This window comes from Pygocentrus nattereri, chromosome 14 (genome assembly GCF_015220715.1).
Source record: "Pygocentrus nattereri isolate fPygNat1 chromosome 14, fPygNat1.pri, whole genome shotgun sequence".
Classification (NCBI taxonomy): domain Eukaryota; kingdom Metazoa; phylum Chordata; class Actinopteri; order Characiformes; family Serrasalmidae; genus Pygocentrus; species Pygocentrus nattereri.
This window is the reverse complement of record NC_051224.1, coordinates 6715632-6739985: the sequence shown is the minus strand read 5'-3', so window position 1 is coordinate 6739985 and position 24354 is coordinate 6715632. Positions and strand designations below refer to the sequence as shown.

Genomic DNA, 24354 nt, shown 5'->3' with positions numbered 1-24354 from the left:
AAGGAGGAACAGGAGGAGCACTGCCAGAGCCCTGCAAAATGACCTCCAGCAGGCCACAAATGTGCATGTGTCTGCACAAACGGTTAGAAACTGACTCCATGAGGGTGGTATGAGGGCCCGACGTCCACAGATGGGGGTTGTGCTCACAGACAAACACCGTGCAGGACACTTGGCATTTGCCAGAGAACACCAGGATTGGCAAATTCGCCACTGGTGCCCTGTACTCTTCACAGATGAAAGCAGTTTCACACTGAGCACATGTGACAGATGTGACAGAGTCTGGAGACGCCGTGGAGAGCGATCTGCTGCCTGCAACATCCTTCAGCATGACCGGTTTGGCAGTGAGTCAGTAATGGTGTGGGGTGGCATTTCTTTGGAGGGCCGCACAGCCCTCCAAGTGCTCGCCAGAGGTAGCCTGACTGCCATTAGGTACCGAGATGAGATCCTCAGACCCCTTGTGAGACCATATGCTGGTGAGGTTGGCCCTGGGTTCCTCCTAATGCAGGACAATACTAGACCTCATGTGGCTGGAGTGTGTCAGCAGTTCCTGCAAGATGAAGGCATTGAAGCTATGAACTGGCCCGTCTGTTCCCCAGACCTGAATCCGATTGAGCACATCTGGGACATCATGGCTCGCTCCATCCACCAACGCCACGTTGCACCACAGACTGTCCAGGAGTTGGCGGATGCTTTAGTCCAGGTCTGGGAGGAGATCCCTCAGGAGACCATCCGCCACCTCATCAGGAGCATGCCCAGGCATTATAGGGAGGTCATACAGGCACGTGGAGGCCACACACAATACTGAGCCTCATTTTGACTTGTTTTAAGGACACTACATCAATGTTGGATCAGCCTGTAGTGTGTTTTTCCACTTTAATTTTGTGTGTGACTCCAAATCCAGGCCTCCATTGGTTAATAAATTTGATTTCCATTGATGATTTTTGTGTGATTTTGTTGTCAGCACATTCAACTTTGTACTGAACAAAGTATTCAATGAGAATATTTCATTCATTCAGATCTAGGATGTGTTATTTGAGTGTTCCCTTTATTTTGTGTGTGTATACACATTTTGTATGTGTATATACACATACATACATACATACAGGGTGAGTCAAAAGTCACAGGACACTGTTTTATTTTTATTTTATTATTGACTTTTATCTCTGAGGTCATCTCAAAGAAATTGTGTATGCTGAGAAAATACGCAACAAACACTACCTTCAGCACCGCATCGTGGAGGCTTGTGACAGCATAAAAAATAAAATAAAATAAAATAAAATGGTGTCCTGTGACTTTTGACTCACCCTGTGTGTGTGTGTGTGTGGGTGTTATATATATATATATAAAGAAAGACTGATCCAGTTCTCTTGGCCAATATCTGCACTAAAATTATAACTCACAAACCAAGCCAAGAGGAGCTAATCTGTTAATTTACATGGAAACTGTATTCTGTTATCTTTGGCTCACTGCACAACAGAGAGAACTTCAGAACTCAGGCAAACACAGTATTAGTCACATGTTGTTTTCCATCCAGTGTCTGCAGTCTGGGCGGTGCATCTCCGATTTGATTACTTGTGTCATGCATGGCCTTAGATGAAAAAAATAGAAACAGGAGTCAGATGTAACTCACTCTTAGACAAGAAGAATTACTTAATGCTGACAAATGACCAGCTTAGCCCTGTGGATCATAGCATTTTGATGTTGAATAGAGCTTTCACAGCTCTATTCTAGAACCAGGTTCTCAAAGCTCAAACATTTATAATCAACCACGCTTATAAAATCTCTTTATCAGATTTGAGGAAATGTCTTATTGGGAGTGAATGAATACAGTGGAATGCATGTGTCTTCATTTCCCTGGGGTATCATGAAGGCATTCAAGTCTCACACTAAAGCTTCCAAGATTCATTAAATATTATTACTATCATCACTGTGTTGGCATGGTTCCTCTGACTCTAAAGAACCCTAAGGATTTCTTAGAGAAGATGAAAGATCTCAGAGCACTACATACAAAGATTCACACTGGGAACATTCAGCGTGAGCCAGTTCAGTCCATTTTACCTACATTTGGAGATTCTCTTTGAATGATATCCAGCTCAGACTGTGCTATTTTACTGCCTTTTTTGTTCATGTGATGTATTAAACTGGAGCGTAGGATCCTGGACCCACACTGTTCAGTTCAACTACATAACATTAATAGTCAACCCAAACAGTATACAGTAAAACTTTAACATTTTAACCAGATTTCAACATGAATGTTAGAATATGTAGTGGCCTACAGCGACACGGAAATGAAATGTCAATGAAATCAACCAAGTTGTAGCAAAAGTGGCCTAGAAAACAAATTGAGTAAAAAAGAGTATCTAAAAATCTAAAAAATCTTGTATTGAATCCCCTATAGATCTGTAGTGGAACTTTTCAGTTCATTCTGAATCTATATACAACATTTTTAGATGCTATTTTTGATTTTGGCCTAAAATATAAAGCTCAAAAGTCATGCATGAGAAACAGCAAAGCAAACCAGATGTTGAACAATTAGAATACAATGAAGTCAGGTTGCCCTGTGATGGACTGGCGACCTGTCCAGGGTGTATCCTGCCTTCCGCCCAAAGACTGCTGGGATAGGCTCCAGCAGCCCCCCGCGACCCTGACGGAGAAGCGGCTTAGAAAATGGATGGATGGATGGATGGATGGATGAAGTCAGGTTGTTGCTATGGTATTCCATCTTGTTGTTAAGGTGTTGCTAGGTGGTTGTTAGTTCTTGCTATACTGTCCCATTTAATTACTAATGTGTTGCTGAACTATTGCTATGCTGTCCCAAGTGCTTGTTAAAGCTGTTACTAGGTCTTTGCTGTCCCAGATGCAAGCAAAGTTTATTCATATAGCGCTTTTTACAACTGGTGTCAGAAAGCAGCTTTACAGAAAAATCAGTATTACAGAAAGAAAGAAAAGAAAAATCCATGTCCAAGCCCCCATGAGCAAGCCAGCGGCAACAGTGGCAAGGAAAAACAATCTAAAGAGGAATAAACCTTGAGAGGAACCAAGACTCAGAGGGGGAACCCATCCTCCTCTGGTCGACACCGGATAGCAAACATTGTTACAATGAAGTATTATAGAACAAAGTGGGGGGAAAAAAGAAAGCAGTGGCTAATTTGATTAGTTCATGATTATGCAGCAGCAGCAACAGTGGTGGTCAAGCTGATGGCTGGTGAGCAGTGGCACCCGATCAGGGCAGAAGGGCCAACAACATCAGACGCACAGGATGGACAGCTGTTCAACTCGGCAAAGAAAAGAAGAAAACACAGTCAGTTCTGTAAAGAGTGGCTGACCACAGATTACAGTATAACAGAGCAGCAGAGACTCCGGCAGGTCTAGATCTGACAGGGAAGACTAATTACCAAAGGCTTGACTGTACAAGTAAGTTTTTAGCCTAGACTTAAAGACTGAGGCTGTGTCTGAGTCCCGAACATTAACAGGAAGATTATTCCAGAGCTGGGGGGCTTTGTATGAGAAAGCTCTGCCCTCCTGATGTAACTTTATTAATTCTAGGTACGAGTAGTAAGCCAGCACCTTGTGATCTAAGTAGGCGTGATGGTTCACAGTAGGAGAGAAGTTCACTCAGGTCCTGAGGGGCAAGTCCATTTAGAGCTTTATAGGTCAATAATAGAATTTTATAATCAATGCAAAATTGAACTGGTAACCGGTGCAGGGCTGATAAAACTGGGCTAATATGGTCAAATTTTCTGGTTTTTGTGAGGACTCCGGCTGCAGTGTTCTGGACTACCTGAAGCTTGTTGAGGCTGGAACAGCCAGACAGTAGGGCATTACAATAATCTAGCCTTGAAGTAATAAAAGCATGAACTAGTTTTTCAGCATCCTGTAGAGATAATGCATTTCTTAATTTAGCCATATTTTGGAGATGCAGGAAAGCTGTTCTAGTGATATTAGTTATATGTGCATTGAAGGACAGATCAGCGTCTATCACAACACCAAGATTTTTAACAGATGAGCTTGACGCAACTGAGAAATTAAGTTTAAGAGGCAAGTTAGACAGTTTGTTTCTAGCTGCTTTTGGACCAAGAAGCAGGACCTCTGTTTTATCCGACTTAAGTAAGAAGATGATTGTTAAGGTGTTGCTAGGCCACTGAAATTCTCTCTCACTTGTATATTGACTGTGGTGGAATAAGACGTAGAGACACATGCATTATATATTATATTTTTGCGATGTGGAGCGAGGAGGCGAACGCATACGTTGAGATAAGCGACTTTTATTGTGGGCAAATCCAGGGTCATGGTCAAGACAGTCCAGGTTCACATAGCCAACACGAAGAGCAGGAGGGACAGACATGACAAAATGAACACAGGATCAATAAACAACGAAGGCCAGAAAAACAACACCAAACAATATCAAAACACTTCAAACAACAATAAACAACAAAGACCAACGCAAACCAAGGCAAACACAGGGCTTATATACACAAGGGCTAACAAGGGATCACAAGACACAGGTGGAAACACAGCTGGGAACAATCAGGGGCGGAGTCACTAAACAAGGGGACAGGACAGAAAAACCAAAACAAACGCACATGGAAGAGCAGGAAGTAAACACGAGCACATGGACACAAGAGGAGACTGGGAGGGGCCAATCGTGACAATATTTCAGGATGCTGAAGATCTTTTTTCATGCCCACTTCATGTTGAGCACCTCAACATGAATGGTTAGCATGAAACCGAATAAAAGAAATACTTTTACCACAGAAATAAATTAATAGAAATAAAAGTATTAGCCTCTGAAAATACATGCGAGTTGGATTTTGGATATAGCAAATAAATTATGTGAATCTCAACAAACCACTGTGAGTTTGATGCCATCCGCCAATGTTCATGCATATGACAAGCCAAGATTTGAGATTAATATCTGTATTTGCACTGTAAACATTTCCATATTCAAAGTGCACAGTGTCAACATTCGACCAGAAACAAACAAAATAAAAACATAATGAAGACCAAATGGAATGAAGGAGTATCTCCTGCTGTTTACATGCTTGCTCATAATAGCAGTACTGTCTGTTTTTCTTTCTGTGTGTGTGTGTGTGTGTGTGTGTGTGTGTGTGTGTGTGTGTATATGTGTGTGTGTGTGTGTGACTGGGCATTGCGCCATCCTCACACCGGCCCATCTGTAAACATCTGTACAGGATGCGCCTCAGAATGCAGATATTCTGGGCAAGCATGTGTTTGCTCGGCTTCTTGCCTTTTCCATTTTGTTTTTGCTCTGCTCAGTACAAGATCATATCATTCACATTCATTTACCATTTTTTTGTACATGTACATCACTAGCTAGTAATCACATATTCAACACAGATGTATTTCAATTCAGGTAGATTCCAGGAATCCCCCCCCCCTCTTTAATTTTAGCTTATGTTAGCAGGCTAATATTAGCCATTTAATAGCATGTATTAGAAATGTAGCAGCATTGTTTTGCACTGTCCATCACATTTCATTGCCATTGTTCGGCCAAATAGCTTTTCATGACTTTTAAAACTTTGCTCACAGTCTGGTGTTACTATTCATTTTTCCTAATTCTACAACATTCCATGGCTGATAAAAGCCTTTATACAACAGTTAGCTCCGGCTCCTGAACTTGCTGTTATGTTCAGGACTCGATTTGAGGGGAGATGCGAGGGGATGCCGTAAGCCCAACAACCAGCCCCCTTTCAATCCCCTTTGGATTAATGTGGTATCACTTTTTATTTCAAACTTGTGCTTTTCCCACAAATTTGAGCTAGTTTAAAAATGCTATTGTGAGGAAAATTATACCATTTCAGATTCTGGTGGAGGACTTTGAAGTAAACTTTGGGCTGGAGAGTTTTGCTGGGCCTGGCAACCCTGCTGGCCAAAGAGAGAGCTAAAAATACATAAAGGTCTGTGGACTATCTGAAACAAAAAGCAGGTATTATAAGCAGTGCTGCGGAATGAGAGATGCTCGAAATGAATCAAGTAAGAAAATTGGAACTTCTACTGAGGCAGAAATGATACGAAATGGCAGTACTGCTAGCTGCATCTCCTGAACGAAAATTGCTGTGATTTTAGTGACATATTACTGCCAACAGCGTTGCTGATGATACAGTGATGTGTGTTAACATCATGCCTGATGTTCTAATATTGTTATTGGTAGTTGCTACTGGAGAATGTATGAGGAATAAAATGCTGCTTATGTAACTATCAGGTCAAGGCACCAATTAATGATCTAACATTGTATACAGTGAGAAGTACTGAGTACCTCATGTCAATTTTCTTGAGGATGGAAGATATCTACACAGAGAGCTCTCTACATGTTGAACACACCATCCCCTCTGATGTTTTCTTACAACTCGCCAAATATCCAGTGGTGGACAGTAACTAAGTAAATGTAATTCGTTACTGTAGTTTTTTCGTGTATCTGTACTGAAGTTTTTCCATTTTGGACAACTTTTTACTTTCACTCCACTACATTTCAAAGTCAAATATCTGACTTTTTACTTCACTACATTTTGAGAATTCTGTCATTCCTTTTGTCTTTTGTGTGTATAAAAACGTAACATGTCAAAATGAAAGAAACACAAAGCAAGAACACCAATCAGGGCACAACGGTCACTTTGTTTAGATCTTGTTTTGACCTGTTAGTCATACTGAACCAGTGCAAGTACACAGTTCAACATCAGCGCAGCAGCATAAAATTTTGGGAGTGTCAATTCCAACATAAATGATGGAACTAACCTAATTTTATTTATCTTTTACTTTCAATACTTAAGTACATTTGAAGGCAAGTACTTTTGTACTTTTACTCAAGTGGATTTCTAGAGTAAGGACTTCTACTTTTACTTGAGTAATATGTTACCTTGGGTATCTCTACTTAAGCTGAAGCACATGATTTGTGTACTTCATCCACCACTGCATATATCTGATAACCAGGAGTGACACCACACTTAAAAGTGATTTACTTGTATATAAAAATGGCTAATGCATGCTAGCAGAATCGTGCCAAGAGAAGAGGTTGAGCCTTTACCTGACTGAAAAAAGACAGCGGGGTCATTGAATATTAGATCTACCCACTAACTAAAACTTACTTTCAGCACTTTTTGTAGCTCAGATCATAATGTCACAATCCTGCAGTGGTTCACTGGGTCTAGCTCAGATAGCTAACTTCTAGTTAACATCTAAAGAACCTCAAATTAGCTTAGCAAGGTAGCCATAAGAAATATCACAACTCACATATTACATTTAACATAGTGCGGTAACACAAACTTTGACCAAGTATATAAATATAAAGAAATTACCATATTGCTGTTGTTGGAAGAAAACCTCGTATCTCCATTTCTGACATAATTTGAAAATGCCTGCTACCCTTTACATTGTATGTAAATTTCATGATAAATAGACTAAAAGAAATGACCCAAAATTACTCGTAAAAAAAGTCTGGTTCCATTGTCATTACATTAAAAGTAAAGTAGGTTTTTTCCTTTTCCTGTAAAGTTGTCTTTTTGGAGATAGGAGGTTTTCTTCTGACAACAGCGATATCATTCTACAGCAATGGGTCAATGTCAACATCAAAAGCATATAAGCTATTTAAAACAATGTTCATTATTTCTTTGCTTTAATTTATTTTTACCTAAATAGATGTGCCATTAAATGGCTATTATATATTATATTTAGTTGTTGAAGCTTTTGGGTAATTTTCTGTTAAATTTATGTTTTTTGCTTTTGTCCTGATTTGAGCTTAATGGCTGTTTTGATGGGATATTGTATAAAAGGGTGGTCTCTGTCTTTTGCACAGCCCTGTGCTGTAGTGAAAGACTGAGTGGTTGGAGCTGGTTGTACAGGTAGTTTGCACTTGAAAGCAGAAATCTAATGATCCATTGTAAGATGCTTGCTGACAGTTATAAGATTATTGTCCATAAAGTTTGCATATGGTGAAACCTTCATACACCCCAGAACAGACAGCAGGCCAGGGTAAAATGAGATACAGCTGCCCATCTCTTATACTCTCTCACTCATTCTGTCTGACAGAGAGGAATCAGGAATAAAAAAACATCCAAACGCTCCCCATCTCTCAGCTCAAAGATGAAAGTGTAATGTATAACAGATCATCACTGCTTTCCAGCATTTGGAAAAGATTTACTCAATAATATTGTTTTTAATACTCTGTGCTACTAATGTTTAGCATTAAGACACACAGTTCAGTCTACATTCTGAAATACAAATTTGACCTTATATATTACATACATGGGTGGCATGGTGGGTAGCGCTGTCGCCTCCCAGCAAGGAGGGCCTGGGTTCGATTCCCTGGCCGGACGACCAGGGTCCTCTCTGTGTGGAGTTTGCATGTTCTCCCCGTGTCTGCGTGGGTTTCCTCCGGGTTCTCCGGTTTCCTCCCACAGTCCAAAGACATGCAGTCAGACCAATTGGACATGCTAAATTGCCCCTAGGTGTGACTGTCTGTGTCTGTCTGCCCTGCGATGGACTGGCGAGCTGTCCAGGGTGTATCCTGCCTTCACCCCGAAGACTGCTGGGATAGGCTCCAGCACCCCCCTGACGGAAAAGTGGCTTAGAAAATGGATGGATGGATGGATATTACATACATCATTCCTGAGTAAAAAAAGGACTGTAATTATACTTTAATACTATACTTAAGTATTAATTTGGAAGATTTGTACTTTGCTTGAGTGTCACTGAAACTAAATACTTGTATTTTTTTCAATTATATTTCCAAGTTCCTGTACATTTTAATTTATTGCTTTTATTAATCCTTCAAATTCATTTCAGTGTAAAATAAAACTGCCCATAAATGTACCCATAATTCATTCATTCATCCATCCATAATTTGTGTGTGATGACTATAAAACGTCATTTGTCAAGACATCTACTTTTCACTTCTATATACTTGAGCATGTTTAAATGTAGATACTTCTTGACTTTCACTTTTGACTGAGTGAGATTTTTACACAGTACCAATACTCTTACTTAAAGGGGAATTCTACCAGTTCTACTTCATTCAATCACTGGGATGTAAACCAAGTCAGTGAGAGTGGCAGGCCGGTTTCTTTTCTTTTTCTTTCTATATCCAGTACTGTACTTTAATTGTAAAATCTAATCCTCTATTCATGTTGCTCGTGTTATTATTTTGCCATCCAGAATATTAATTTGGCTTTGTGACAATGGCCTTTGTATCAGGAATAGAAAAAGTAGACAGATGAACTTGGATGAAGAAGAAAAAAAAAACAACTAACCTGCAAGGTACTGCAATAAGTTAGGGAATCTCCAACAAGCAGGAAACTGCATGCTTGAGTCATCACACTCTTGCCCCAAACTGTGTCAGGTTGTTGACTTATCTAAGACAGACTTGCTTATATGGTTTCTGACTCTGCATAAAATACGGTTTCCTCTAAAAATGGACAAAAGTATGCTGTTCCTTAGCTGAAAACAGTACCAACAGCCATCTTTAACCTAACATTTTGTATGCATTTAGGCGTTTTCATACATCACTGTCTGTTATACAGTGTCAGAAACCACCTTTGTTACATAAAAACAAGTTTAATTAAGATCATAAAGAAGGAGACTGGTCACTGGTTGGAAAACGAATGGGAAAGCTTGAAATAAGTTGGCTGGAGGTGAACTAGTCATTTAGAGCAAATTTGCTAACTCAGATTTCTTTACAGTGGTGGCGCCAGGGGTCGCAATGTCCAAGAACAAATCGCTGTTGTCGGAACAAAACCTCGGATTTCCAAAATGGTAACTTTACAGGAGAAGGAGAAAACCTACGCTACTTTTAATGTAAGTCAATGGAACCAGACGTCTTTTGGACAACAGGCCTGTTCAAATTACGATAAAAATTGAAAAATGACAAAAACGGAGAAATATAGCCATTTTATTTTTATGACCCTGCATGCCTTCTGAGCTTTTATATGTAATGCTGATAATGACAAGTCTGTAAAAAGCTGGATTCTTTGGGGACTGTTTCTCCTTTCATCGCCCCACATATATCTCTTCTCCATGAATGGATTTATAGTTTATAACCATTTCCCTGTGAAATCTGGTTCATATCACCACCTCTGTGCAGAGTTCTGACCTGGTATGTTTCTCCAGAACAGAGCATTTCACACCAAACCACTCTGAATGACTTTGTTTACATCTTCATAACCATTTAATTCTGCGGATATTTTGGAAAAATTGGTTCCCCTTCAAGTATTGGTTCCATGTACTTTATCCATTCCTGATAAACTTGTCTCACAATAATTGCAATAACATTTTTTTTTAGATTTACCACAATTTAATTACATTTCTATTCAAACATCTACAAAACTGAATGAAAAGATATTTAGATATTTAATGATAGCAAGGTTGGCATACTTATCCACCTATCAGCATCTGATTTTGCTTTTGTCTTCACATGTTATCTGTTTCAGATTGTATCTGAAATGTGGAAGGCATGCCCAGACATGACTTTGCTACTGAGCAATATTAGCACTTGCCCTAACCCCACTCTGTGTGGAACACAAAAATAACCCACATTACAGTGACATAATTCTAATGAAGATTTAGAGCACGGTTCACGCACTGTTGTAATCCTGGCTGTCTTGCCTGCTGTGACCTGTAAAGCGTGGCAACTCTTATCATCTCGTCCCTTTGACGTGTTCAAAACACACATGCCGTTTGTCAGCTCTTGGCTGTTGCAATCAGTGCTATGAAGAAATGCAACTGACATCAAGAGATAAGATCTGTCAATAATCAACAGCAAGGTTCATTCAAGTATCAAATCAGCATGTGTTTCTTTTGGTAACTTGACAAATAGAAAATATCACAGGTTAATTCATGCCCATGATCTCAAACATTGGAAAGTGTGTCATATTAACTTCGTGACTTCGTGTGTGATGATTGTACAGTAATTTACGATAAACAGGGTCATATCACTGATTTCACTGATATCATGCCTTTTATAAAACATGTCACTATATTGATGTAGTGCCTTTGTTTTTCCCCCATTATAGGCATTTTGACAAACATTAATCACTGACGTTCATAGGTTTAACTCCTTACATGGCCAGGATCAACTGGCAGGCCCAAAGTTTTATTACACACTTCTATAACCTAGGTTTGCACTGAAGACCCTGTGATCACTGCATAACAAGCTTATACGCCTGGGATTTTAATGGTTTAACTCTCATTTTCACTGTAATATACTTTTTACAGAAGTCACTGGTTTTCATTGAACTATTTACCATTTATTACACAGATAGGCCTCTACCAAGAGTCAGTGACACTAACAGTGTCTAGTTTTCATAGAGATATTCATCATTCATTACACTAATAGGCCTCTAACAGTAGTCATCAGTTGTCATTGGTTAATCTAAATACTTCTGTTCTGTGACAGGCTGGTTTCTTTCTTTTTTCTAGATTTTTTCTCAGTACTGTACTTTAATCATAAAGTCTAATTATCTATTCATATAGTGAATAATCCCCTTGCTGTGTTATTTTGCCATCCAACATTTTGTGAGAATGGCCTTTGTAAAAGCACTATATGAACAAATGTTGACTTTGTTGAATTATGCAATGAACCTGCCAGTCCAATGTAGATGAATAAATATAATAAGTATAATAAGTACAGTCAGACTTGCTTATGTAGTTTCTGACACTGCATAATATTACATAAAAATGTAAAAAGGTATAATGTTGCTTAGCTGAAAACAGTACTAGCCATCCTGAACCCCACATTTTGTCTATATTTTAGCCATTTTAATACATAACAGTGTGTTATACAGTGTCGGAAACCACATATGTTACATAAAAACAGGTTTATTAGAGATTATTTAACAACAAGATGTGGTTTCAAGATAATAGGTGATGATTTAGGCCAGAGACGTTATAAAGAAGAAGACCAGTCACCGGTTGGAAATGCATAGGAAAGCTTGAAAAGCTCTACATGCCGTCTGTTTATGGGAAAAGTCCCGGCCTTCACTAAGATGGGGCAATCAGGAAAAGCTCCATCCTTGTTGTGGAGATATGCGCAAGTGCAGGAGCCAGAAGAGACTTAGAGCGTTTTTGTGCGTTATTTGAGCCAAACAGTTCTATTTTTGCTGTTTTAGATTTTATCAGTGATTTCAGTGTCTTTGAAAAGTTCGTTTTGCTTTTATTTTGGGGCGTTTAGGTCTCTCCCCTTTCAAAGCCTGTGGGTATGGTCAAGATGGTGGCCGTTTGAACAGACTTTGTTTAGGCATGAAGTTTGCTAACTGGTGTGGTGGCTAACCACTGCTGGTTATCTACATTAGCCTCATAGCCTCAGTGCACCAAGCATGTCTTGGCTGATTGATTATAATGGGGTAAGAGGGAAATTGTGTAAATTAGATTTTTGGCCCTGCTACTCCTTTTAAAGCGAGACTAAATTTGAGCTGTTGCTGGCAATTTACTCCTGTGAGTAGTTTTGAGAGCGCAGCGCTACGTCGTCGACGCCTAGGTTGCCTTTATGTCTGAACACGATTACAGACGCTCGGACCGAGCGTGAGCGCTGCATTATGAATGAGGTGGATGTTTGAACTTTCAGATGCATTAGGTGTCCATGCATTATTCCTCTACCATTAATACTGAGCAGCTCCGTTTTCATTTGCCATGCAGAAACGAGACACGCCGCCTCCCTCTTTTTTCTTCCTCTCTCTCTCCGGCCCTGTTGTCTTTTGTGATTCCAGCTCTCATTCATCAGCTCTCCAGCCTCAGCTGGAGCTGCTCCGCATTTACTTTTAATTCCTCTTTTAGTCTTAATCGCTCGTTGCCTTTATACCCACTTCATTTTTCATGTTTTGAGACGACGCGTCGCTCGAGATGCGTGACTGCCTGTTGACATATTGTTTTTTTTTCTCTCCCTCTTTCTCTGTTCTCAGTCCTCCTTAACAGCAATATGAATAGTGGCATGAATTTCCCCAGGAGCATCTGAAACTAATCTAAGATCAGTGGGATGATGAGTGGGACCTCTTTAAAGTAGTAGTTTATAGTATAAAAACTAATTTTGCACCCTTAACAGAATGTAGTCTGTTAACTAAGACATGGTGACTGATGTTTGCTTCTTTAGTTTTGCACTGGAGCTATGATGTTAATCTGATTAATAAGCTTTGCACTAATTAGCACGGCACAAAATGAAGGCTAATCTTTACACATATGCCTCAAAGCATTCATGTTCAATAGACTTGGGATCTGACACTATATGAACAAAAAGTACGTTGGTTAGATAAAACCAGTAGCGTTCACTTCTGTAGATGAGTCATTCTACCATTACAGTGGTAACTGTTAAACCATTAAAATGAGCTCAAAATAAGAATAAACCACAGGAAGCTGATGATTGTGGATTTTTTGTTTGACTCAACGTTAAACAACCAAAACTACATAGTTGTCCTTTTTTGAAATTTTATTTTTTGCGATTTTTACTCACGTTGTGCAGTGAAAAGCTTGTTACAGTGGTGACGTCACATTTGCTTAAAGTTTTGTCTTGTTGTTTGTTTTTCAGTTTCAGTTGTATAAATTGTATAAATCCTGTGTTAAAGCTATTGTAAATACATACAGCTAATTTTATCTGATGACATACACACTGGCCACTTTATTAGGTGCAGGTACTGTTCAGTTGCTTGTTAACACAAATAGCTGATCAGCCAATCACACGGCCGCAACTCAATGCATTTAGGCATGTAGAGGTGGTCAAGACAACTTGCTGAAGTGCAGACCGAGCATCAGAACGGGGAAGAAAGGGGATTTAAGTGACTTTGAACGTGGCGTGGTTGTTGGTGCCAGACGGGCTGGTCTGAGTATTTCAGAAACTGCTGATCTACTGGCATTTTCACACACAACCATCTCTAGGGTTTACAGAGAACAGTCTGAAAAAGAGAAAATACCCAGTGAGCGGTCAGTTATGTGGACGAAAATGCCTTACTGATGTGAGAGGTCAGCGGAGAATGGGCAGACTGGTTTCGAGATGATAGAAAGGCAACAGTAACTCAAATAACCAACCAGAATCTCTGAGGAACGTTTCCAACAGCTTGTTGAAAGTCTGCCACGAAGAATTAAGGCAGTTCTGAAGGCAAAAGGGGTCCAAACTTTTACTACCTAATAAAGTGGCCAGTGAGTATATATCTTCGACAAAAAAACCCAAAGAATTTGTCAGTGGTGTTGCACGAATTACCATGAATTTTTAAATACCTCTTTTATGGATGAACGACCAAGTTTCTGAAGTCTAGGGTTAGTGAAATTTCCATTTATGTTTCTGAGAAATGTTGTTAAAATACTGATAGCTTTATGTGTTTGTCAAATAATAAAAATGTCAAATCAAATGATGTCCGTGGTGTTACTTATGAAATGTTAAGTAATTTAAAAAAGGCCATATTTGTCATTTTTTAAACATACAATATGACTTTAAACCAAAGTTGATTATACTATGGAAAAGCTCTGATTTTAGTCATGTTGTCAGTGGTGTTTAAGTCACTGGTGTCAACGGTTAACTTCACCGATTCTGTTCAACAGCCTACATTTTACATTTGAATTACAAATCAGCATTCATACCACATTTGCCACCTCAATTGTAGAAGCCCCAAATAGTACAGTAGTATGCCAGAAAGTGTCAGAAATCATCAGAAGGGTCTAATGTGTAATGATTTAGGTATGCAGCTGGCACAGTGCTAATTAGTAGAGTGGTATAATTAGTAGACCTCTATTACTTGTTAGCAACATTAGCCTCGTAGCTCTAGCGCAAAAAAACGAAAGAAGCATCAGACTTTAAACATGTCTCGGCTGATCGACTACATTTGGGTTAAGGGGGTAAATTATGGAAATTAGATTTTTGCTGAAATCTCTTTAATGTCTTCTTTGGTGTTGGTCTTCTTCAGGGCAGCACAGCAGGCCCATAAAAAACCCCCAGCAGTATTATGACCAAGCCTTCTGATCCAGAGTCAGATGTCTTCCCTCCTTCTCACACCCTTTCCTCACCCTTTCCTCCTCCCCTAACACACTGTCTTCCCCTTCTGGAAGAGCGAGCTGTCATCTTGACACCTCTGAAAGCCTGGGGGACCAGACTTGGGGTCTTGGTGTGTCTTGTGGCCACTTCCCTCTCTCTGTAATGCTGGCAAAGGTGTTACAGTCTGAAAGCCCCCAATCAGGACTTTGACACCTTTTACACCTCCCAGTTGGCTTGGAAACACTGTTGCTGCAGGAGCAGCAGATATCTTCAAAGCAGAACTGTGGAGTCAGCTACCTTATGTTCTTCATTTCAAAGCACAGGACACATCTGGAGCCCTGTCTGCCTTTTTTTATTCCCCTTCCTACCTTTCGAGAAATGATCTTGGTAGATATGGGTAATACACCTTATTATATTATGATGAGAAATTTTCACAATATGCATTACTGAGTAGATCATTAGCAGCACTTATAGAACACAATTGTTTATCATAGACAAGTTAATTTAGAGCAAATATAGAGCGCCTCTAAACAACAATAACCAGTGTACAGTAACTGCATAAAGTGCATAGTAGCATAATAACACATAGCATAGTATGCAAAGAACACCTCTGATTAAATGACATGTTCTGTTGATTTTCTAAGTGAAAATACATTAACACGTCCTCTACAGAGGACACGCTTAAATATTAGACTTCTCTGCTAATTTAAGTGCTCAATTTATGTTTATTTGTTGAGTTCAACATGTTGCAAAAAAGTCATAACATTAAAAAACAGCTGTAATTTTTGAAGACATCTTTTATGTTTGTTTATTTTAATTTTTATGTTATTTTTTCTCCCAATATGTTAAACTCTGCAAAAAAATTGAACAGCTTCTTCTTCTTTCGGCTGATCCCTTTAGGGGTCGCCACAGCGGATCATCTGCCTCCATCTTGTCCTATCCATTGCCTCCTCTACTTTCACACCAACCATCTCCATGTCCAGCTTCACTACATCCATAAACCTTCTCTGAGGTCTACCTCTTCTTCTACCCGGCAGCTCCATCTCCAACATTCTTTGCCCAATATATCCACTATTCCTCCTCAACACATGTCCAAACCATCTCAACCTGGCCTCTCTGGCTTTATCTCCAAACTGCTACACCTTCACTGTCCCTCTGATCTGCTCATTTCTAATCTTGTGCAGCCTTGTCTCTCCTAATGAAAATCTCAGCATCTTCATCTCCGCCACCTCCAGCTCAGCCTCCTGTCTTTTAGACAGAGTCACTTATTTTCAAACAGAAAAACAAAAATGGCCATTTGACCAGGGTTGCCAAAACAAGAGTGTTTCTTTAAATCTGAACAAGGCTTTTGTGATGTATCCATTGTATATGTAGCCTACCTAGCTTACCACATCTGCTTTGGGCCTCATGAATAAAAATGCTCACACTTTATTCAAAAACACCTGCAGTGCACATTTTATGCCCTCATTCTGTGAAAGCGTTGATTTCAGCTACATTATTTTTATTAAAAATTGCAGCGAGAAGTCAATTCAATTACAAGCAGTAAGAGTATAAATCAGCACTCTTCTGAAAAAAATCGGCAGAGGCAGTAAGCAATATGAACAGAGGTGTGGACTCTGCATTAAAACTGTCACTGAGACTGAAGAATAACACTGACTGGTTTCATTTAAGCAGCACAGTAGGAGTTAGAGTGAGAAATGCGTTATGCTAGATGCTGAGAGTGACAAGATGTGGCTAATGCTAATTTGGGGATTTTCACTAAGCCCAAGATTTTATACTGATTATGCTTGTTATAGCTGTGAATTATGCAGTCTCCTTTGCCACAGGTCTGTTCATGAAATGTCTGCTCTGATAGATCTGCCTTAGTCAACTGTAAGTTCTATTATCTAGAGTTGAATATGAAATGAATATGGCTAGCAGCTTAGCCACACAGAGCTCCAAACAACATTAGCATGAAAACTTTGTTGGGAGCTCAATGAAATGAGTGTTCATGCCAGAACAGCTGCACACAAACTTATCACTATATGCAAAGCCATAGTCCCATAATGTCTGCAGGACAGGTGTAAAGCAGGCACCACTGGAAGAGCCGAATGAGGTGAATATATAAATACTCATTGTGCAGTCCACTGAAGTACTGAGAGCTTGACCTGACTGCACTGGTGGGAAGTGTAGGGCCTTTTAAAAAGTACCAATTATGCTCATTTTCAGTATTCATAATTTTATTTTTGGGGTCTCCTAGAATAGATTTGCATACTTCAATGTTGCAAAACACATTTTTCTCATACTGTACATCTCTGTTCACCATCTGCCTGAAACACTGTCAGAGCTCCAGTGTCTTTAAGCCAGCCCCACCTGAAGAGCCCAGTGTGCTCTGATTGGTCAACTGCAAAGTGGTTGAAAGTGGTAGCAGCATACTGTTACAAGTTTTGCCACCTACTGACTTCAACCACTCACTTCTTTGTTGTTCTACCTTTGGCAGAGCAAACAAAGGAGATTTCCCCCTCATAGTGCAGAACACAGCATCTACAAAACTGAACAAAGTCAGTAAGGACCGTGTTATGAGATGACATCATCTTGTAACAAAGGAAAGGGCTTTTCAGAGGTGTTTCCGGAAGCTGAGAAAAGCGGTTTCTGTGTGAGAGAGTTACCCCCTCCAACATGCACTTTGGATTTTACAACTTTGCAGCACATGCACATGCACAAAAACTAAAGGACAGGAAGAAAACAGAAAAGCACAGCAGCTCCTCTTTAAAGTAACATACATAAGTCATCTTTATGTGCTCCTGCTTGGAGTAACTTCTGCTGGTGACTCCAAGAATATGGGATATTTGTCTCTTTCTCTAACAAAATACCAGAGTCCTTTGCTAGCTCCTCATTGCATTAAGCAGACAGGGCCGTTAGCAGACGATACATTTTTCACATTTTTCACACACCCACATGCCCAGAACACCCCATCACACAAAAACACATCCTTTGAAGCTCCATGATCACACTTAACTCCCTCTACTTCATTAGCACACTGAGTTCTCTTGTCATTTAGGGGGGAGATTTGTTCTTTTCATTTAAGCGAATTTCACTTATGGCTCAGATGGTGCCCCCGGATCAGCTGACAACACAGGGACATCTAACGTATTGACCCGGCTCTCCTAATTCACTCAGTCATAGCGGGAGGCATGTGATGAGAAGGAATGGGTCACATAAAGGGACATGTGATGATCGCCTTCTCTGATATTCCTAGAGTCAGTAAGAAGCCCACCATCTCAAAAGAAACACGACTTTATACTGACATGCTCTGGATATTAGGACTGGATCAACACACAGCTTTGATGATATGATGCATTGTGTTCTGGAAAGACCACAGAACGAATCCCATGCTGGTCTAAGCTGGGCTGTGCTTGTCTGAGACCAAGTCTCAAGTCTGTGGAATGAGTGTGAGCCAAGTCTTGAGTCTTTAGTAGAGAATTGTATAGTTCAATATTGTTATTAGCAGCCATTGATTTGTGCAAAAGTAAATCTCTATTAAGAAACAGCTTCAACAGCTGTTAATAAGGACAGAGAACAAACAACTGAATAATAAGGACAAATAGAACAAAACTGAAATGCTGCACAAACATGAAATGGTTGGTTTGACTTTGTATAGCAACTATTCTAGCTAGCATAACAGCTATGCTAACAGGTCTTCTTAAGTTTTAATAAGTGTTCAAGGAATATAAACTACACGCACTGCATTACTACAAGTAGAAATTCAGTCTTGCCCTTCAGACTGAAGGTATTTCTAAAATGGAAGGCTCATTTACAGTCAGAGTGTCTAAAAAGCCTTTAGGCAGGTTCTTCACAATTCTAATCATGAGCCCTTTAATGGGAAACTGGCATGGAGTCACGCCAGTTCCCCACCAAAGTGGCCATAATAAGAATTCATAATAAATGATGTCAACACATATTGGCCCCTAAAAGTACACTGGAGTCACTCTTAGCATTAGGTTCATTGTATTAGGAAACAAAATGTCAACTAGCATAGATTTTTTAACAGACATTTCCAAAATGGTGATTTTCTTTTTGGCAAAGTTTACTTTTAACGGGCAGCTGGTGTGGTACTGTTTGGGCAGAGTCGTTGCACTTCTTCAAGTTTGCATTCAAGATCCCATCAATGAATACAAGTTCACTGACTCCACTGTAAGAAAAACAGACGCTGACTTTTTCCCCTTCTGGGCTTTACAGTGTTACAGTCTGGTTGGAGTTTTTCTCTGACATAAATGTTGTTCTGTTAAACACGATATAAATTCATCTAAATAAATAAATTACAACTGAATAATGATTACATGGTTAAAGTGTCCAGATACTCCTTGGGGCCACTGTATATGTATGTTCTGCAAGGGTGGGGTTCAGATTGTAATCATTAATTTAGTCGTAAAGATTAAATGATATAATGTACATGGATGCAGTTAAATCATATAGATGTAATATATTTAAAAAACAGTCATATAAAAAAAGAAATGAATATCACCGGTCAAATGACGTTTTGTTGATTCTCTAGGTGAACATAAGCCAACACATCCTTTACAAGAACCTAATGGAAATTGGAAATATGACATTATCTGCAAATTCTAGTGTCGAATTTCTGTTTATTTGAAAAAGTAAACCGTAATTGTGCCTTAAAATGTGCAGAAGTGTTTCCTAACAAGGTTGTATTCATTTTGGTTAGAGAATCAACAAAATGTCATTTGATCAAGGTGCCCAAACTTTTGCATTCCACAGTACTTACATGTGCAACATACCGGTTAATCAGTGTTGTAACTGGACTTAATCTCCACTGTTTAAAGGGGCTTTTTTTTCCTGCTCAAAGGCCACCGTGAGCCTTCACTTCTTATCACTGTTCACCTTTTAGCATCGTATTACTATCAAACAGTTATCATTTACAATGATATTTAAAACTTTATCTGTGAAAAGGTCCTCCCTATCCCTATCCACCCTGTTATTCCTCCGTGCGCATCCAATCAAAGCAAGAAAACAGAGAGGCAGTGAATGCTCCATGGCCAGCACTCTCTCTCCCAAGCGGGCAATCAATAAAAAGGTATTTTTCATTGTTGTTGACGCAAACTAGGTCATGCGCCATCGGTGCTTTTCAGCAAGCCCAGGCACTTCTCTGCAGCGAGGAACTATTGACTAGGCTGAATGCAGCACAGCTGAATTATGTAAGATGCAGTTTGGACGCTTTGTTAAGCACTAGTGGTGCAGCAGATAGGACTGATGGTAGGACTGGTGGTAACTCCAGCATTGTGTGATGTGGCGGGGTGGAGGGAGGGGTGTTATGAGTAATCAGTTGAGATGCTATTAAAAGTGAGAATGGAAAAAATGGCTGTGTTTACTGAAGTGTGTAAGAATGAACCTGAACACAGCACGGTGTGAAATGAATCTGACTTTGTTGCTGCATGCATGCTCCTTGCAAACGAGGAGTTCCTAAATGGTTCTTGGCTTGGATGAATTGGGGACACTTAATTGGGGGGAGAACCTTTACATCACAGGGAGGTTCTTTGAACTTTTAAGGGTCCATATCCTTCATTTTCTTTTACTCGTTGATTTTTTTTCTCTTTTATGACGTTGTTGGTGACTGACTATTTTTCCAACCTTTCTTTATCTCTTAGAATTAAACAGGCTGCTCCTGTTACTGCGCTTTTCATACTGAAGTATGTAAATGGTGGCTCTGTACTGTACCTCGTTCAAAAAGCAGGGCTGAAACTCTCCCGACAACTTCAAGGTGAATGGGTGGGGTTAAAGCGCTGTAGGCTAAATAGGTAGATACATGTAAGTGTGTTAGTTTTCATGATATCACAGAAACCGTGAATTCAAAATGTTCCATGTATGGGCTTTATGGCCTAGGGGTGAACGTTACTTGTTCAAACTATGTTTTATAGTTTACATTTAAAAAGTTCCTGTTTTGTTTGTGTAAGACATGCTCTAATCTAGTTTGCATTTCTTCAAGCATATTAAACATGTTCTCTTTGCTACACATTCTCCTTTTGCATACATGCAGCCCTATAATTATTATAATTATAGAAGAAACTGCTTGCCTTATTTGCTAGTGAAAGATATTGTGTAGTACATGCTGCAAGCACCAACTGTGCATTTCAAGCCATTTGTGAGCAGTCATTTAGTTTACATTATCACCTATACATTCCCTCCCTTGTAACACTGGTGAATATACGGTAAAGGTGAAAAGAGGCAAAAGAAAGAGAGGAAAAGCCCCTTTCCCTGTTGCTAAAATGTTTGAAACAAAAATGCTCCATAGAGTTTGTGTAGCACCTGAAGAAATTGAGGAAAACTTGTTTGCCCACCCTAAATGTTCTTCACACTTACTCACTCTTTAAAGCTCTAAAGGGAACCAAAAATAGATCTACATTGCACCAACTAACCCTTTTAGAGCATGTCTTTTGTCCTTCAAGCTAATAAGCTGATTTGATAATGTTCCCTTAATCTTTATTTGCCTTGGCACAGCATTTGCGTACTGTAAGGAGGTAATACACAACTAAGGTAATATCTAACATGCAGTCACTTACATACTGTAAAAACTGCTAGCGTTTAACTGAAAGGAGCTGAATATTAACTTGCCTAACAACCTGCTCACTTCAGCTTCTGCTCTTAGAAAAGCCTAACCCAGTGGATCAGTGAGCAGCCTCCTTAAGGGTGACTTAAAGCCTATTTAAAGACTAACTTGGGTCAGTGTACCAGCAGTGTAAACATAAGGAAAGTGCTTAGGAGCCAGGCTCGAAAAACAAGCCTCAAACCTTAATCATTTAACGCTGATCACATGAATCTTATACAGCACTAGGCGCCACGTTGGAACCGGAAGTCCTTTCCATTCCCGCATTCAGTGTGGGCTTCTCTCTAACATCTTACACTATGACTTTTACGTCTTTTGCCCTTCATACCCCCTCCCCCCTTTTTCCTTTTTCACGCATCCCCATCTACTGTAGATCCTACATCAAAAGAAGAGGGCAGAGCATCTGTTTATTGTGAACTCGCCTCAAAGCTCCATGTTAAGTAATAACAATCTGTGACGTCAAAAGCTCTCAGGCTAAGCCAGGCTGTTAGGGGAGGGAGAAAGACCTAGTGAGTCAGGGAACAGGGGGGTTGGGTGGAGGCAGCCGAGGTTGCACTGCATGTGTGTTTTTTCGTGTGGGTGTGTGGGGTTTTGTTTGTGTGCGACCATCATATTAAATGCCATCACTAACCTGTCCAATCAGGGAAAAGTTCTCTGTCATGGCTTTTCCTGGAAATTGGCTTGTCTTCTGCTGGCTGCAGTAAGGCAGAAATATCACGGCCATTAGACACAGCTATGCATCAGCACTGTTTCCCTGAGCACCACAGAATGCAGCACTATACAGATGTACCCTTATATAGTGATGGCTCTATCAGAAAGGTGAATGCGGGTAAAAGAGTCAAGAAGATGTTCTTGTTCTATTTGTTAGAACACAGCCTAGTGAGGAAAAACAATGGGTTTTGCCACAGTTTGCAGGACATACTAGAATATATATGGTAGAACAAAACCTTGTGCTCAAATATGCTATAAAGGGTTTGTGCAGGACATGCTAGAATTCCTAGCTTTTTCTCAAGATAAAAAAAATGATTCCCCTCCTATTCGTTCTCCTGCTACATAAATGATAGATGCACCTCTATACCAGGGCTCTATTAAAAAGTTGAATGCATGCAAAAATGTTCTTGCTCCATTTGCTAGTGAACACCAGAAGTGAAGACCCTCTGGTGGGTTTGTTGAGGACAAATCTACTTTGCATTCCGTCAAGCATTTTAAACACAGTCTGCTTCTATACAGATGTAATCGTGTCATAGTGATAACTATTGTAGAAGTGAATGCAGACAAAAGAGAGAAGAAAATGTCCTTGTCTTGTTTGATAGAACAAGGCCTTGGGAACAAAGACGCAATGAAGTGGCTGTGCAAGACATGCATAGTTGTACAATCTAGCCTTTCTGCAAGCCTGCAGTTGATCCTCTGCGCATTTTCTCCCCATATATGCACCCTGTACCCTTATAATGCTGATGACTGATGGCAAAAAAGAGAACAACCTGTCCTTGTTTTGTTTGAGAGAACAGTTTACTGAATACGCTATGCTATGGAAGGCTTGTGCAGGAGGTACTATATTCCACAACACAGGATTTTTATGCCCATTTCTCAAGAAAATAAACACTCTCCTTTTATACATTCTGTTGAGATTGTGTTTTAAATCCATTGTAATGCTCGAAGCTTGTGGACAAGCACATGAATATGATATTTTGATCAGTGCCTTTTCATGGCAAGATCAAAGCTTTGAGGCGTATTCTGTTCAATAAGGACATAAACATAAGTGTGACAAGTCAAATCAAAATCAAATCAAAATTTAAATAATAAAAAAAAAATCTAAGAAGAAAAACAAATATATGTATGTGTGTGTGTATACACACACACACACATTATATATATATATATATATATATATATATATATATATATATATATATATATATATATATATATATATATATATATATATATACACACATATATATATACACATATACACATATACATACATACATTTTATATATATATATATATATATATATATATATATATATATATATATATATATATATATATAAACTCTGAATATACGCATATACACAATATACACTAGTATCCCCCTTTAAAGTTAATACTGACTAGTGATGACTTTATTTTAAAGGTGAATATGGGCAATAAAAAGGAAAGAACTTGCCCTTGTAATGTTTGCCAGAACAGGACTTAATGAGTTAAGCTGCCATTTAAGGTTGTGGACAGTGTTCTAGAATCTATGACACAGCATTTTCTCATGCTCCATTCTCAAGCCTGCAGTCATTCTGCTTATTTATATTCTACTCCTACATAAATATACAATATCCTACATAGATCTACCTTTATATAAGTGCTGAAACTACTAAAAAGCTGTATGAAGGCAAAATAATTTGTACTTACCCAAGGCCTAGTCATTAAAGTTGCTATAGGGGTATAGCTATATATTGCATATAGTATGCAGGTTTTTCATGTTTATTCCTCAGACCTGCAGTCATCTTTCTCCTATTATGATCGTGATGGCTCTATTAGTAAGGTGAATGCAGGTTAAAAGAATGAGAAGAAATTGGCCTATTGAACAAAGACACTGTACAAGGTCATTTAGGACAGGGTGGAATCTATAACTTTGCATATCTTCACGCTCTTTTCTCAAGCGTGCAGTCATTCTCTCCCTGGCAGAGCGCTGAATCCCTCTGGGAATTAATTGGAGATTACTGATCTTTAAAGCTCACATCCCTTGACAAGAACAAGTTACAGCAGAGACTGGAATGTGTGTTATTGGATTAACCAT

At 39.3% G+C, this 24354-nt stretch overlaps 1 long non-coding RNA gene across 2 annotated transcripts in view; it reads right to left on the bottom strand.

Annotated features, from left to right (window-relative positions):
* LOC108432180 overlaps positions 1 to 24354 on the bottom strand; it is an 82648-nt gene that overhangs the window by 55745 nt on the left and 2549 nt on the right. Inside the window, exons 2-3 of one of the 2 annotated variants that reach the window (XR_001858210.2) lie at positions 22192 to 22255; positions 20674 to 20746 (exon numbers count right to left, since the gene is read on the bottom strand). This is a non-coding gene — a long non-coding RNA (uncharacterized LOC108432180). Of the gene's footprint in view, positions 1 to 20673; positions 20747 to 22191; positions 22256 to 24354 lie in introns of those variants that run through there. The other variant, XR_005131428.1, reaches the window with a different exon arrangement.